The sequence below is a fragment of the Polyodon spathula genome, chromosome 14 (genome assembly GCF_017654505.1).
Source record: "Polyodon spathula isolate WHYD16114869_AA chromosome 14, ASM1765450v1, whole genome shotgun sequence".
Classification (NCBI taxonomy): Eukaryota; Metazoa; Chordata; class Actinopteri; order Acipenseriformes; family Polyodontidae; genus Polyodon; species Polyodon spathula.
The window spans coordinates 19361559-19380160 of NC_054547.1; the positions used below are offsets into that span (position 1 = coordinate 19361559).

The following is an 18602-nucleotide window of genomic DNA, read 5'->3' on the forward strand; positions in this document are numbered from 1 at the left end:
TCAAATGAAATAAGTTTGTTTTGTGACAGATTTGCTAAAATCTGAAAAAAGTGTGAATTTTGCTTTTATTAAAGTGGTTACAGTTTATCAAATGCTTGTCCTTAAATCTGTGATACTGAATTATGGTATAAGCAATGGGCACCAATACATTTGTCTGTAACTGTATCAAGCAAACTTATTTAGAAACAAGTTTCGAAAAGACATTTACCATGGATACATTTCATCTACACAAGTACATAATTATTCAATTTTAATTCCCCCTCACATTTTTTAAACATTACCAGTAGACAAGGCATGGTGCGACTTTGAAGCGTGCGGCTTCTTGCGATCTACGAAGGAGTAATGTTTAAAAACTGATGTTTCAACCAAGTTGCTCGGTTTTCCTCAAATTCTTTCCTCTACAAAAGAGGATAAAATAAATTAAAATAAAATGAATGAATCCGTCTGGAATTCACTTCGTGTATTTTTCAATAACTAAAAAACTTTATTTTTTAAAGTTAGGCTATTTTAAAAGTACCTCGCGTTCTAATCGAATTGCATCTTCTGTGAAATTTCGTCTCTCTCTTTCAAAGTTCTTCCTCTGTTCATCAAAAAGCCTCCATTCCTCCTTTAATTGTTCCTTCTCCTCCACGAGATAGTAGTCGCAGAGCAGTCCTCCAGTTTCATCATCACAGGGATAGCTCAGCTGTTGCTGCAACAACAATTACAAATTCAATCCCGTTTGACAGTGGTATTGCACTGAAGAGGTTAGCCATGTAACTTCTGCCAGTGGCCATGTCTGCTGCTTGGGTGCTGCTCCTCCACTCTCATTTAAGGAGAGGATTGATAGAAATAAAGGGTCCCACAGAAAATCTCCCCGGCACCACAGCAAAACTCACAGCAACTTGAGTCACGTCACCATATACCACAGTTATCGAACCGCTCAGCTTGAAGTGCTTTACATTTGTTTAACACCCCTTCTCTCTGTAGGGGTACCATTCCAGAACTGTAATAACCAACACGCTGCATTTAAAATGAAAGTGTTAGTGACAACTTAAAAAAAAAAAAAAAATCTATTGTAAAAAAAATTCTGCCAATATAAATGCAATTTAAATTCAAAATATTGACCGATTTGAAAAAGCAAAGCAATTTGTGCAAAATAACTCTACCATACTATACAACATTTTGCAGCTTTCAAAATCAGTAGATGTCATTGTTTTGGTTCAGTTTGGGATGCCAGATACTGTAAATGTGATTACCAATTTGCACACTTCCTATATTGCTTCATAAAATGTATAATACACAGCTGCTTCTCTTATTTTGTAGTGGCTTTTAATTTTTTTTTACCATTAATAACCTCTTTCCAAAACAGAGTACAATACCCATTTGTTTTAAATTTCAACACTGTAACTCAAATAAAATTCTACATATTGTGGTTGAAATACAAGGTTTCAATTCAAACCTGATGTAACATTTTAAAATAACAAGGTCTGTACAATGTTGCAATACAAAAAAGAAAAGGTTGTATATAATTTTTTTTTTTTATTGTGTAATGGCCAATGCAGTACTTTTTACTGCCCATCATTTCTAGTCAGGTATACAAGTTCCAAAACTATCCCCCACACCACCTTACACCAAGTAAAACAAAATGACTTCACTCCTCTACAGGTGTTCTGGAACTAATTGATGTTCTAGGTTTGGACGTAGGCAGGCATACCAAGCCCTAGAACATGAGACCAGAAAAGTATACAAGCCTCATCTGCTCCCCCTGGGATGGAGAGGAGAGTAGCACAGCATCTTTCATCTTTCGTTCCTGGCCATATATGTATTTAATTCAGAGTGCAAAATATAAAAGGATAATAAAATTCTTCAAAAAAAAAAAAAAAAAAAAAAAAAAAAAAACCCAAACACTTAAATTGCTTTGTTTGGCAGATCATGTGAATTTGGAGCCCCTGCTCCCAGGGAAGAAAATGGTATGAACAAACTGCCCTAGTTCAAACAGTGTAAAGGATATTGGGAAATGTTTTAACTCCAGATTAGTGCTGTTCTTGGACTACTGATCCTATGATGTATTTCAAGTTGCCATAGTGCTCACGCGTAAATTCCATTTCCAAAAACTATTCTTGCAGACAAAGTGGAGGTGTTGAAAGCGGTGGATAATGCACCACCATACAAGAAAAGGAATTGTTGCAGATTTCAACATTCCCGCAAACACTTTCCTAACCATTTTGAAAAAAAAGAAGAAAAAAAACACACACCACAGGATACGATAATACAGGCCTATGAACAGGAAACTGTGGATCAGTCAGAGTTTTTGTTTCTCAATACCCTGATGCTAAGGACACCTTGCATTTCTGGTTTTAAAATGTCAGTGATCAAAATGGAGCATGCAGATTTCAAGTGCAGTTTATTTGTAATGGATACTTTATTTATTTATTTATTTTTTTTTTTTTAAAGTTCACTTACAAACGTATTTTCAATGAAATGCACAGTAACTGACCCTTAACCCATGGTGCACTGTGGCATCAACTACCGCATCTACCATTGTACCAGGTGGAGGTTGATAAGTTGACATGTAAATTAGCTATGCATAAAGTACTTGTGCTGTTTTTAAAAATTACTAGTGAAATTTTGTGAAAATGTTGTTTCCATGCGCAGAGAACTGGTACACTAAGCTGCTGTAATAAGGCAAAATATCTTGTACCTGGTTGGTTAATGTGTTTTACTGCTCTTGCCCAAATTGTTTTTCAAATGTCATTAGTGGGGTGTCATGTCGTTAGTAGTGAATAATGTTTCAACTAATTAAAAACGAACTCTGAGGCATAAAACGAAACTGACCACTGGTTGTGCAGATCACCAGTGGCTAAAAATTTTTGGCCGACGTTGCAATATATATATATATATGCTTGGCTTAGAAACCCTACCTGAATACGGCTGACAGGCTGGAGGAAGCATTTGCCACTGTCGACACGCTGGAAGTAGGCACTTGAAAAGGGAACCCTGGTGGATCCTGATAAAAACAGACTGCAGAGCAGCATTAGTTTGTTCTCAAAATTTTGTCTGCCTCGTCGTAATCAAACAAGAGTTTTAACGGAGTGGCACTGCCTTTCAAAACAAGCCCAACCCATTTTCACCGTACGGAAAGTTTTGTTCGGGTTGGGTATAATCTCATACCCCAATACACCGCTCTCGAAAAACAAGCCCAATCCACCTTATTATAAGCGGACTTGGTAACTGTGAAGGTTACCTCAGCCACCAGTTTCAATTGGACAGCAGCAATCTGAGGAGGCTTGTGCTGTCAGAGATTCTCTCCTTTCTTTTAAATTGTGTTGGATTTACTGTTGTGTTAACTATTAATGATGCAAACAAACTAAAACACAATCAATACGTTCATTTGCAGTTTTAATTTTGTCAGTTCTGAGAGAGCATCCGCTGTTGTGGGAGATCGAGCTGGCTCATGATGTAGTGATGGCTTTCTGGATGAGGCATTAATTATGTTATTAATTTGTAAGTTTTAGATTATGTGTATGTGTGTCTTTTATAGTTAAGTTCTTTTTAATCATTATGTTTAAATTGTGTGTGTGTGTGTTTTTATAGTCGTTTTAATGTGCTTTCTAATTCAGTTGCTTTAATATGCTTGTATATTAAGGTTCAATATAATATTGTGTAAGTTTTGAGTTCTTGCATTTCCCATTGGCAAAACCAGCTACCTGCAGTTTTGCATAGCCTAACACGATGCCAAAGGTAGGAAATTAGCAGAGATAGTGTGAGAGGGGGGAGGGGAACTGAAAGACAAGATGGATGTGCCCTGCTAGGTACAATGTGGTATGCAGCCCCCCCTTTTCCCCCGCAGAGGGAATGTGCAATGATAGAGTGGAAACCCCTATCATTGGATAGAAGTAAGACAAATGGGAGTGGAGTCAACAGTTGTTTACAAAGGTATAAATACCCCAAATTGTAAAGTTTTGTCTTTTCATCTCTTTCGAATTGACTCCATGGATATCTATGCTTTCTGCTACAAACGTATGCACTGAGCTGTACGGAGGCCTTGTCGGAAGTCGGTTTAAATCTCGTAAAAAAAATTTAAAAAAGAAGGACGGAATTAATTCAGTTAGACATTTAACCAGCTCACTTGCTCTTCGAGTTTCTTTAGCGTAGTTTTTACAGCAAGGGTGCTCTAAAACAGCTGCTTTAATACTATAACAAGAGCATAACACAGTTCATGGTAAGTGGTTTTATACAGAACTGTAAACACACGAGATATACAACATGACAGGCCAGACATGAAATAATAAAAAAAGCTGCCTGCATTATCATTAATGTGAACTACACCACTGCTAACCATAAAACCGCCCATTAGCCACTTCTTTCTGCTGTCTTAGAATACACAGTAACAACTGACCTGCTCCCTTGCAATAGTTGCAAGTGAAATGTGGATTTTCCCATGTTTTTCGTCATTTACACAAGTAAATGAGATTTACCCTATCCCTCTCATTAGATGTTTTTTTCGGCCACAAAAGTCATGATTTACACAAGTAATTCTCCCAAAACGTGCACATGCATCGCCATTTCACGTCCAAATTGTCCCTCATGGAAACCCATATGTATCTGGTTTGCTTACTTTTTGCTGTCTAAAACTTAAATAGAGGCTCAAGAGCTGCTGTGTTGATCCTGTGTTTTATTTTTTTTAATATATCACATATCTTCATAGAGCTTTTTCATTTGCCATTTTTTGAAACTCATCAGAATTTGCGCAACAGACGGTAAATAAGTGCAAGGTATTTGTGATTTCTAGCCAATATGAACATCAGATTTTTGTATCCGAATACATGTCAAGTATTTTGAATATTCAGACATTTGTCCCAGCACTATTTATAATACTGTTCACAAGTATCAGGTCCTCCCACACTTGCATAAAGTGACCAACGCATCAACTTGGCTTCAACGCATACAGCCATATACTCAAACTAATCTTACCTGCCAAAGCAGCTGTTGGTTTGCAATTCAATCTTTACGCTGCTGAATTTCTAGTTTTAGCTTTTCAGTTTCTTCCTTGTGAACATCTCTGGAAATTAGATCCTTTTCATTCAGGGTCCCCATCTGCACCAGGGAAGCTACAAAATAATAAATGGTCAAGAAACTATTTGAGCACTTTTAAAAACCACTATAGACGAAATTGACAGTAGGACGAAATTGCTTTATTCCAGAAAGACACACACACAAGTGACATGCTAGGGAATGTATGAACTTATTAGTGAAGGGAAAACACTGATAGAAAACTATTTAACAGCATTCTTACTTAACAGCATTAACTTACTTGTTTTTTGTATATGTTGCGCCCAGATCAGCAGGGAACTGACTCTGAATCCTCAAGTTAATTATATGTTAACTCAACCCATTGTAGCACATACTGCTAATTTAATTTAAAACATCCATTACCCTTCTTCTAAAAAACATTAGGTTACTTACCGTAACCCTGGTTCCCTGAAAGAAAATACAACCACCAACCAATACTTCTGGGGATATGCTTACAGTAGGTAGATATTCACTGAGCATTTTATGTCAGAGCTGCCGATACGCCTGTCTATGGAGTGACGTCAGTCCCGCCTGCTGAGGGAATAAGTAGTCGCTCCACGGAGATCACTTCCTCTTTTGCATCGAACCCGCGAATGCGAGTGATGCAACCTCGCAGGGTTTGGTGATAGTCTTCTCTTTCAGGGAACCAGGGTTATGGTAAATAACCCAACGTTAGGTCTCTCATCATTGTAATTTTTCCTCCTAGCTCTCAGATCAGGTGACACAGCTTGAAATGTCATTAAAGAAAATATTGGGTTATTATGGCAAAGATGCAGCTCTCCTTTCTTGTAAAAGGTAAACGGTTCTGTATTTTGACGTTTCTGTTGTCGGGGGAGAGGGCAAGTAGTAAACTGTGTAAGTTTCAAAAACTGAAATCTCATTCAGGGATATATTTCCATTCGGCAGTACTTCATTTGTAAAGAAAGAGGTGCTAGTGTACAAGCAATGACAATAATACTGTCCCAAAGAACCGCACATTCAAAATCATAACACGTTTATTTATACTATTGTACGTAGTGTAAATTGTTTACATTCACTCATTCTACATCATATACAAAGTAGTATAGTGCTAAAGACAACCGCAGGACAAGAAAGACATTTTTTTATAAACCTTGTATACATGTTTTGTTATGGTTTTGCATTTAAATGTTTTAAAAAACAAACAAATTAAAAGGCATTCATAGGACTTGGTTTGACCCACGGTCTGCACTATTATCTCGGCAATGTGTATGCAACAGAAGCCGCTTGCAGATTACAAAAATGATTAATTAAACTTAGGATAGGAAGTTGTTAATTTAGTATGTTTTTATTCTGTCTTAATTAAATTACATTCATTGAAAAAGGCAAGAGAACCAAATTGTTTTTTTTTTTTTTATTGTTTTGGTTTAATATAATATAGCAGGCTAATGTTCTGAATGAAGTAGGCTATAATATTTTTTTTCATTAAAAAGTTGTCGTCGTTTGTTGAAATTAATGTTCAGCTTTCATATATTGTTGTGTACTACTCATTTAAAATCAAACCAAGTAGTTGCGAGAACCCTGAAGGGGTATTCAAATGTCTAACACAACACAATGAAATTACCAAGTTAAGCTTAATTCAGACCAAGCTAAAATAGGATATTTACAAAACAAGTCTTAAATCATAATGACAGCATTCAACTACAATTGAAATTTGTTGACCTTGCTTTAAGCCTCAATTTGTTTAGCCCATAGTAATACCTGAAATACAATTCTTTTCATCATATCCTCTCAAAGCTCAACTCCTGTTCAAGTGTAGATCAGATGCAGCAGTAGCCACACAATACTTTTCATGTTAGGAGCTTTAAAATGTGACAGTTGTCCTAAGTTAGTTAGCTTCATGCAAGGAACATATACCTTTATTATCAAGCTTCTCCATTTGACTTTTTAGCCTTCTCCACTGCTGCCGGATGCTGTTGGTGAGCTGCTCCCAGGCATCTTTACAGGACAGCTCCAGGGAAATATTCTCTCCGCTGTGTTCACCGGCATCCTCCTCATAGTCAGACACAGCCTACAGAACAAGATGGGTTATTAAAACAGAAGCTTTTGGGTGCAAGGGCCATAATATTAGCCTAGTCTGCACTAAAGATTGTCAAGTTGGAATGTGTGGTTACATTTTTTAAAATACTAGTTAAGAAACATAGAAAAAAAAACAACAAAATAAAAAATGAAACTTCATTTTTTGACACAAGCAGTTTTACTGTTACCCATGTCAACATGAGGTACAAAAATAACAAAGTGAATTGAAGCATTCTTAGAAGGCATGAGCCATGTAATTACAAATTGTTTACCACAGTTAATTGACTGAGGCCCCATGTAATCTTTGAAGGAGGACGACTTTACATCTGGGAATACAAGCTGTAATTCAGGTTATCCATGCAATTTAAAACATTGATCGACATTTGCAAGCATTGGTAGATATCCAACACTGTAGCTTAGTTTCCTATCAAATTTACTATATTTATGACAGACTCAAAGCATAACATATTGAACTATTTGCATCATATCAAAATATTAAATTACTGTGCCATTCATTTTGATAAATGCATTTCTTAACTGACCACTTTGAAGTACTGGTAAAGACATTAAAGGGAATAAAATACTTACTTGTTCTAGGTGGTCTTCAATTCTCTCTTTTGTGCCGTGCTTTTGGGTGCTTAAAATAGAGACCATCTCCATCTTCATCTGCTGAAGAACTTTTTTGAGCTCTACATTTTTCATCATAAGGTCTTTCTGCCAATTTTCATAGTTATCAAGAATAACTTTGTACATTTCCCCTTCACTCCTGGAAAAAATAATGAGGCAAGGGTGGGGGGGGGGGGGGGGGGGGGAGTAATTAGCATGACATCATCTAGATTACATACGTATCAAAGTATAGATCTATAGTTTCATCAATATCAGAATTCATTAGCACAAGTAAAAGCTACATCAAGGATGCAAAAGTAATGTCCCTTTTTATCTGAGTTGGATTAAGTGACAAGTTTAAGCTACCAACTGTTTCACTGTCATTGGCGTGGTAGAGGCAGATCATTTGACAGATCATTTGGCATCATGTATGACCACATGATTTAGGCAATAGCCAGTTTTGAGGGGTTAGTTAACTGCCGTGAAAAAGTATTTGCCCCGTCTGATTTTCTGCATATTTCTGACACTGAATGTTATCAGATCTTCAACTAAAATCTAATATTAAATAAAAGGGACCCCGAGTGAACAAATAACACAAAATTGATACCTATTTATTTATTAAAGAAAGTTATTGCAACACCCAATGCCCCCATGTGAAAAAGTAATCGCCCCCCTAGGCTCAACAACTGGTTACACCACCTTTAGCAGCAATAACTGCAACCAAACGCTTCCTGTAGTTATTGATCAGTCTCATACAGCGCCGTGGAGGAATTTTGGCCCACTCCTTCATGCAGAACTCCTTCAACTCAGTGACATTTGTGGGTTTTCAAGCATAAGCTGCTAGTTTCAGGTCCTGACACAACATCTCAATGGCAAGATGTCCAGGTCCTGATGAAGCAAAGCATCCCCAATTCATGATACTACTATCACCATGTTTGACCGTTGGTATGAGGTTCTTGCTGTGGAATGCAGTGTTTGGTTTTCGCCAAACATAACGAGGCCCATGACCATAGAACATTGTTCCAGAACTCGAGGATCATCCAGGTGCTTTTTGGCAAACTTGAGATGAGCATTCATGTTCTTCTTAGTGAGCAGTGGTTTCTGCCTTGCTACTCTGCCATGAATCCCTGACCTTAGCCGAGGTGAGAGAGGCCTGCAGATCACTGGATGTTGTTCTAGGGTTCTTGGTGACTTCCTAGACGATTTAACGCCTTGCTCTTTGAGAGACTTTGGCAGGGCAGCCACTACTGGGTACATTCACTTCTGTGCCAAACTTTCTCCATTTGGACAATATGGCTCTGACTGTGGTTTGGTGGAGCTCCAGAGCCTTAGAAATAGCTTTGTAACTCTTTCCAGACTGATAGGCATCAACAACTTTTTTTCCCCCGGAGGTCTTCAGGAATTTCTTTTAATCATGGCATGACGTGCCTCTAGAACCTGTGTGCTGACAACTTCACTGATGGTAAGGGCCAAAGTTACTCAGATTTATATTGGGCAGGGCTGGTCCAAATCAGGCCTGATTTTTAACCACAGTATTCAAACAGCTGACCCTAATTATCCCTTTAATTGGATTGAGTTAACTAGGGGAGAAATAACTTTTTCACACCTGAAATTGTATGTTTGATTACCTTACACACCAAACAAATGAAAGAAGCACGAAACTTTAGTGTCATTTTTTTCACTCAGACTTCCTCTATATACCATTACAACCCACAAAAAGATATGACCAAATTCAACGTGAAAAATGTGCAGAAATGCAGAAAATCAGATTGACTGTGAAACTACAGTAGCCTACTACGGGACCACTGAGATGACCGACAGCTACCCCCAGTCATTCAGAGAGGAATGGAGATGGCACAGACAGCAAGTATAAAAACTGCACAAAACTAGACATGATTTCTATATTATTTTTGGTAAGAAAATAAAGAGTGGTTTTACTGACGTTTATCCTATGTAAATTTGTTGAACTCACTTTTGGGGAATTTGGTGTTTAAAAGAGCAAACCTAGTAGTAAACCTTGTTATAGTCAACTAGGGGTTTCTTTGTATTTCTTGTACACACATCCAATTCCTAACTCCAGGCAATAGTTATACTGTACCATTATCAAAAAAAAAAAAAAAAAAAAAAAAAGCATGTCATACCCTACTTAGATTTGACTTGTATAGCACATGGTCAGAAAGCCAATAAATAGACCAATATGGAACGCTGGCACAGGTTAACTTCTCCCACCTGTATTTGCAAGTCAAATTGTAAAAACCTAAAAAGATATTCCAGATTGAATTGGTAAAATACATACCTAGCTTTTTATCCTTTTTGTCCATCAATAGCTGATGTAAACGTTCCTTCAGTTTATCATATTCTTTCTTTCCTCTTCATATCATGGTTATACTGTGTACCACGGCTCGCAATTATATTCTGAAGTTTCTCTATCTACAGAAAAAGGTTTAACTTGAATAAATTCCTACATCATAGCTAAATCAAGCAAGCCAAATTTATGAATTCCTAACAAATACCCTTGGTCAGGACTCCAGGAATGCTTATTATTCAGCATTTATAGTCAGTGTTGGTCAAATATTATATTACAAATTGATATATTAAAAAAGTGATTTTTATTTTTAACCCTGTTCAGCAATTAAACCACATTATAGAAAATATTCTGTATGTGATTAAATAATATATCATTAAGTCTTACCTCCTCTCTCTCATTTTTTAAGCAATTATGCAAGCTCTTATTCTTTAGTTGTAACTGGCGGTCTCTTTCTTGAAGAGCTTTATTTTTCCTTACACATAATTCAAATTGTTCCTAGCAGAATTAAAGAATACAACTGTAATTGCAAATACTAAATTACAATTGAACAAACTTATTTAAACAGCATGTCAGAAACTGTACGGCGTTATGCTACAATCAGTGTGTCAGCTAATGTTGCTTTTCGAGGAAAACTCAAAATCTGCATAAAAAAATTATATCGTTTATGGGAGGTGAAAGTAACAAATTAAATAATGAATGACAATTCATTAAACATTACATTTAAGCAAGTGTAGAATATTGACTTTTAGCATAAGGTAATGAATACTAGCATTAAATTTTAAATTCATGTATCAAATGTAAAATTATCAAATAATAAATTCAAGATTGAATATTAAATGCAAGTATCAGATGTTAAATACTACCATCGAATGTTAAATGCAACAGTCGAATGTTAACATACCAAGTTAAGTGGCCTCCACCTGTGTTAAATTGTAGTGATTCACATGATTTCAGGATAAATTCAGCAGTTCCTGTAGGTTCCCTCTGCTGGGTAGTGCATTTCAAAGCAAAGACTCAACCATGTGCACCAAGGTGCTTTTAAAACAAATCTAGGACAAAGTAGTTGAAAGGCACAGATCAGGGGATGGGTATAAAAAAAAATATCCAAGGCCTTGAATATACCTTGGAGCACGGTCAAGATGATTATTAAGAAATAGGAGGAGTATGGGCACCACCAAGACCCTGCCTAGATCAGGCCATCCCTCCAAACTGGTTGATCGAGCAAGAAGGAGACTGATCAGAGAGGCTGCCAACAGACCAATGGAAACATTGCAAGAGCTACAGGCTTTTACGGCCAAGACTGGTCAAAGTGTGCATGTGACAAAAATATCCCAAGCACTCCACAAATCTGGCCTGTATGGTAGGGTGGCAAAAAGGAAGCCATTACTCAAGATAGCCCACCTTGAATCCCGTTTTGACATTTTAGTAGATTCTGTAGGCATGTGGCAAAACGTTTTGTGGTCTCACTAAACTAAAACTGAGCTTTTTGGCCAAAATACAAAGCATTATGTTTGGTGCAAACCCAACACAGCGTATCACACAAAGAAAACCATCCCTGCTGTGAAGCATGGTGGTGGTAGAATCATGTTATGGGGATGTTTTTCCATTGGCAGGGACTGGGGCACTTGTCAGGATAGAAGGGAAAATGAATGGAGTAAAGTACAGAGAAGTCCTTGAGGAAAACCTGCTGCCCTCTGCAAGAAAGCTGAAACTGGGACGGAAGTTCACCTTTTAGCATGACAATGACCCAAAGCACACAGCCAAAGCTACACTGGGGTGGCTAAGGAACAAAAAGGTAAATGTCCTTGAGTGGCCCAGTCAGATTTCAGATTGAAGATTGCTGTCCATCAACACTCCAAGGAACTTGACAGAGCTTGAACAGTTTTGTAAAGAAGAGTGGTCAAATATTGCCAAATCTAGGTGTGCAAAGTTAGTAGATACCTATCCCAACAGACTCACAGCCAAAGGTGTTTCCACCAAGTATTAACTCAGGGGGGTGGAGACTTATCCAATTATGATCTTTCAGTTTTGTGTTTTTAATATATCTAAAACTTTTTTCCCCTTAACAATGTGGAGTATGGTGTGTAGGTAAGTGGGGAAAAAATCCTAATTTAAATGCATGAAAGTCTAAGAGGCACTGACACAACAAAATGTGAAAAAAGTTCAAGGAGGTGTATACTTTCTATAGGCACTGTATGAGCGTTATACATTCGATGTGCTTTTTATCCATTCAATGCATGCACTTGCAAACTGTCAATCAATCAAATCCGCTCCACCCATTCCCACCCCTTCGAGATTAGGGAGATCGGGTTCATCTGTCAACTTGTTCAGCCAATGAGAGGCTTCGATGGTAGCTGTCTTTAGCGATCTGTAGATATTAAAAAGGGGTCTTGTTGTTTTACCTGCTTTGTACGTATAAAGTTGCATATTAAATAATGTTATTAAGCCTTACAACATTTTTTTACAATGTTTTTTATTAGGTTCACATGGCTGAAGCTGCTAGGCGTAGCGACCCAGCTACAGAACTACGCTTGACAAATTATTCTGGTGAGAAATATGATAGAAATTAATTGCAGTGATGACACTGTTTTGTACATTTTAGAGTGGCTTCGGAGTATTTTGATTAATTCAGAAGTAAGTGGAATTTATGCGAATGGCCCGTTGGTAGAAGTTTTAACTGAAGAAATTTCTGGAGTTATATCGTGAGTTTGCAGTTGTTGTAACAAATTCAGTGCCCACTCAGAAACCCGTATCACCTGGTGAATTGCGCATGCATAAAAGGAGATCATCCCACGTCTAAATTTTTCTTTAGCTCGTATCTGAGGTAAAATACAAGTGATGTGTACGTGCAGCAGTTGTCGGCTGCTTTTTGCAATCATTTACTAACTTTCGACAGGACAGTATGATTTCTTGATTATCTTTAAATAGTTATTTCTTAATGTATTAATGATGCGACCTAACTTTCGACAGGACAGTATGATTTCTTGATTATCTTTAAATAGTTATTTCTTAATGTATTAATGATGCGACCTAACTGTTTATAAACGAGTGTGCCTATTTCAAAGTAACCTATTTTTAATATATATTTTTTGGATTTCGAAACTTTAAAGTAAATGATCACGAATGTTGTTGCTCTGTGGCTTGGGCTGTTATGTCTGGAATAAACATGAGTTGTGTAAATTATATTAAATGCATACTGTATTACATATAACAGTAATGTTTATATATTTCTTTTATGTACAGTACACACACAAGATTGGTGTTTACAGTGAGAAACATGGGGGATACCAAATTAGACAGCTGACAATATCTTCGTCTATGGCTATACTATTTGGTATCCCCAGTGTTTCTCACTATAAATACATCCAATATCAATCAAACCCTTTTGTGTGTGATAATGGGGCACAGGTAGACATACTGTTCAAGCTTGACATTTCTAGGAGCCCCACTGCCTGAAATGCACAGAGGATACCAAACTTCCACCAACGGGCCGTTCGCATAAATTCCTCTTGCCTCTGAATTAATCAAAATACCTTGAAGCCACTCTAAAATGTACAAAACGGTGTCATCACTGCAATTAATATTTCTCGCCAGAATAATTTGTCAAGCTTAGTTTTGTAGTTGGGTTGAGCAGCTTCAGCCTTGTGAACCTAATAAAATAAAATAAAAACAGTTGTAAAAAAGACGCAAGGCTTAATAACGTTATTTAATATGCAACTTCGTCACAAGACAGCTACCATCGAAGCCTCTCATTGGCTGAACAGGTTGACAGGTAAACACTGATCTCCCCAATGTGGAAAGGGCAGGGCAGGGCGGATGGGACTGATTCACTGTTTGCAAGTGCATGCATCGAATGGATAAAAAGCACACGAATGACAAAGCACACATCGAACGGATAAAAGGCAGATTGAATGGATAAAGCTCATATTTAATGTTTGATGCTAGTTTCACATTCAATGGTAGTATTTAACATTCGATACTTGCATTTAATATTCACCTTATTTATTTGATGTTAATGTAACAAAATGATACATTAATTTAATATTTAATGCTAGTATTTATTATTTGATGCTAAAATTCAATGTTCGATACTTGCTTACATTTAACAAATTCATTATTTAATTTGTTACTTTCACCTTCCATAATAGTTTGCCACACACCAATATCAAATTATATGGTCCATTCCTTAACGAACCTTTGCTTTTGAATCGCTGCTGTGTAGATGGTCCAAGTCACTACTGGACTTGAGCTGTTGATTCTCCATGTCTTCCACGGTGCACATACTTTTACGCCAGAGCTGAAGAAGCTCGTACATCATATTCAACACGGACACCAGGTTCAAGTCTATCTTTCCATTGGAGATAGTGGGGAAACCAAGTGATGACATTTCCTGTAAACAGTATTATGTTGCATTAGGTGTGGGCAATTCTCTTTTATATATCTATATAGAAAATCAACCACAGTCACATCAACACAAAATGAATTCCTAGTAAAATGAATTTCATCTTACCAAAACAGTATAACATTTTCAATAATTAAACTGTTAAGACTGCCCATAATTGTTTTGCATTTGGCTTAATTTACAGGAACATTTATTTATTTATTTATTTATTTTAAATCAATCCAACCCATCAGCATACCATAGGATTTAAAATCTTTACAGCCTCTACACACTGAAGAATGGTTTTGTAAGCAAAAGCAAAAATACCTATAAAACTACAAAGCATTGTACCAAACTAAAGCATGAAGCAGATTTTCAGGTTACAAAAATTTTTACAAAAATGATCATGAACACGTCACTTTTACTTACTTGATTGATGTATGAAATGCACTGAACAACATTCTCCTCTGTGCAAAATGCATTTAAAATGTTATAATAGTTTTTAGACAAAGGCTGTGAACAATGCATACGTGGTGGCGTGTAAATTATCGAAGGAGACATTGCTCTTGAGGTATGGCTGGAACACATTTCTTTGAGGTGTGCAAAAAACAAGAATTGTAAACACCTTACCAAAGTTTTTTACATTTCCATTTAAGCACCTGTAAAACAAACCCAGGGATGGAATTAAGATTCCTACTGCATAGCAGTGTCACCCATTTTAAGTTTTGCAGGGCACTTGATTAGCCTATGTGTCATAAGCTCGGGTGTTTTGTTAAAACTCAAAGTAAAACCAGAAATGGATCAAGCTGCTATGCAATTGAGGGTCATATTTCAACGCCTGAAATAGCAAATTGCTACACAAACAAATTAGTCAACAATAATTCACCATTGCATAATAGTAGTGCATAATAGTACACTATATCTCTATATGTATATATATATATATATATATATTATATATATATATATATATATATATATACTATATTAGATATGATAAATATATATATATATATATATATATATATATATATATATATATATATATATATATATATATATATATATATATAAAATTCCACTTATCTACACACCATACTCCACACTGTTAAGGGGAAAAAAAGTTTTTATTGAGAAAAAAAATATATATATATATTAAATACAAAACTGAAAGACCATAATTGGATAATTCACCACCCCTCTGACTCAATACTTGGTGCAAGCACCTTTGGCAGCAATTACAGCTTTGAGCCTGTTGGGATAGGTCTATACCAACTTTGCACACCTAGATTTGGCAATAATTGACCATTCTTTACAAAACTGTTCAAGCTCTGTCAAGTTCATTAGGGAGCATTGCTGGACAGCAATCTTCAAGTCATGCCACAAATTTTTGATTGGATTTAGGTCGGGGCTCTGACTGGGCCACTCAAGGACATTTACCTTTTTGTTCCTTAGCCACTCCAGTGTAGCTTTGGCTGTGTGCTTTGGGTCGTTGTCATGCTGAAAGGTGAACTTCCGTCCCAGTTTCAGCTTTCTTGCAGAGGGCAGCAGGTTTTCCTCAAGGACTTCTGTACTTTGCTCTATTTATTTTCCCTTCTATCCTGACAAGTGCCCCAGTCCCTGCAAATGAGAAACATCCCTAAAACATGATGCTGCCACCACCATGCTTCACAGTAGGGATGGTGTTCTTTGGGTGATGTGCTGTGTTGGATTTGCGCCAAACATAATGCTTTGTATTTTGGCCAAAAAGCTCAATTTTAGTTTAGTGAGACCACAAAACTTTTTGCCACATGGCTACAGAATCTCCCGAGTGGCTTTTTTGCATACTTCAAATGGGATTCAAGGTAGGCTTTCTTGAGTAATGACTTCCTTCTTGCCACCCTACCATACAGGCCAGATTTGTGGAGTGCTTGGGATCCTGTTTTCACGTGCACACTTTGACCAGTCATGGCCATAAAAGTCTGCAGCTCTTGCAAAGTTGCCATTGGCCTCTTGGTAGCCTCTCTGATCAGTCTCCTTCTTACTCAGTCAGTTTGGAGGGACGGCCTGATCTAGACAGGGTCTTGGTGGTGCCATACACCTTCCACTTCTTAATAATCGTCTTGACTGTGCTCCAAGGGATATTCAAGGCCTTTGATATTTTTTTTGTACCCATCCCCTGATCTGTGCCTTTCAACAACTTTGTTCTGGAGTTCTTTTGAAAGCACCTTGGTGCTCATGGTTAAGTCTTTGCTTTGAAATGCACTACCCAGCAGAGGGAACCTACAGGAACTGCTGAATTTATCCTGAAATCATGTGAATCGCTACAGTTTAACACAGGTGGAGGCCACTTAACTTGGTGTGTGATTTTAAAGGCGACTGGTTACACCTGAGCTAATTTAGGATTGCTATTACAAGGTGGGTGGACACTTATCCAACAAAGCTATTTCAGTGTTTATTTAATTAATTTTCTACAAATTTCTAGAATATATATATATATATATATATATATATATATATATATATATATTTTTTTTTTTTTTTTTTTTTTTTAATTTTTACTATACTGAGAAACTTGCTGTTTTGTCACTTGAAAAGGGTAAACTATCAGTGAGAAACCTTCGGCCACGCATTAGCCCTTTTAACATAGTTTTGTTGCATTATATTATATAATTTTGCATTGCATTATATAATTTTTAAACAATATTCCAACCCAAGTATCTCAACAACTTTACAATTTACTTTAAATTTAAACAAGACATTTATTGTATTGTGGCTCTGATTTTGAATCATCCTATACAGCCCTGTCAGTTGTTATCATAAAGACTGCCTGCTTAACTGGTGGCCTGCATAAAATTGCTTTATACTACTGCATAAAACACAGGCATCTGCACAGCCATCAATTGTAACCATGTTTAGGGCTACTAAATGCTCCAATTCTGTTTTTCAAAAATGGCCAATTCCATTATTCCCAGTTTTTATCAACATATTAATGAAATATGACATTTGAACATAAATATCAGGTTGCTAGTTAAAATAAGTAAGTTAATAAATATTACCACAATTCTTTTTTTTTTTTTTTTTTTTTCAAATCACACTCTTGTTGCTGTAATAGTAAAGCACCTGATGACACTTTAAACCTGTCAAATGTTTATAGACATCACTTGGCTCATTACTAGCAATAAAATAAGCAGGAAAACCTAAGAATTACATTACAATAGTTCAGAAAACCAAATGTCCAGCAGTTGTGAGAATCATATGTACAGTCGTCCACTAACACAGTACTTAAGTCTACAAATAAAGGTGTTTTGAAAAGACCGGTTCAGCTTATTGCTGGTATTTACAACAATAACAAATATGAAACAGTCCAGCAATGTCATGTGAGAGCAATCCTATGTACAGTACTCCAAATTAAGTTCAGCATTTTACAGGCATTGTAATAATCAAGATAAAATATTAAACGCTGATAAAGGCCTGTTGACTGACTCGTTGCTCTAAAACAGGTTCACTGCTATGTATTACCAGATTGTAATTTAAACAGCACCCCTTTTTAATGTAAACTCATAATTAATCCTCTCAACTGTTTCTTTACTAATTCTCCAGTCTCTAGAAAGAATGTCTTTATGAAACCAATGGTGTGTAGTGTAGTGACTACATCCTACACAGTCAAGTGATCCATTTCCTTTAAGAATTGTATAGCTAGAAAAATAGTTTTGAGCTCATTTCTTCATCATCAGAAAATATAATTAAATTACAAAATGGCCATAGTTTAAAATTTCTAATTATAGCTTTATGAAAGGCATGTAGCGTGGAAAGAAATAACCGAAACAATGATAAAATATGTAATTAATCTAGCTTACTTCAGGGAACGCTCCGCCTTGAGCGCATAACCTTAGGTCTTAGTTTTTCAGCATAGAAGAATGCAGTGCTTTGCCATTGTTGCCGTCTTATTTGCTTTCTTATTCTCTACGTGTTTACGACTAGAATTATGATATGTAATGGTAGTGACTCGTACATGATCACAGGAATTACACCTACACATTAAGAATACTATCAAACCAGTTGCTTTTTTTTCTTCAGTGGTGCAGCTGCCATGTTGAGTTTCAGCAGACGTGTGAGTGAAGTCACATGAATAAACTCGCAAAAAACTAAATAATGCACATGGTATGTCTTCTTCAATTACTCTACACTTACAGTGGCTCTCAAAAGTATTCACCCCCCCCCTTGGACTTCTCC

The 18602-nt window shown here is 36.6% G+C and overlaps 1 pseudogene; it reads right to left on the bottom strand.

Moving 5' to 3' along the window:
- Positions 1-270: 270 nt before the first annotated feature.
- Positions 271-14948, bottom strand: LOC121327140 (annotated as a pseudogene).
- Positions 14949-18602: the final 3654 nt, after the last annotated feature.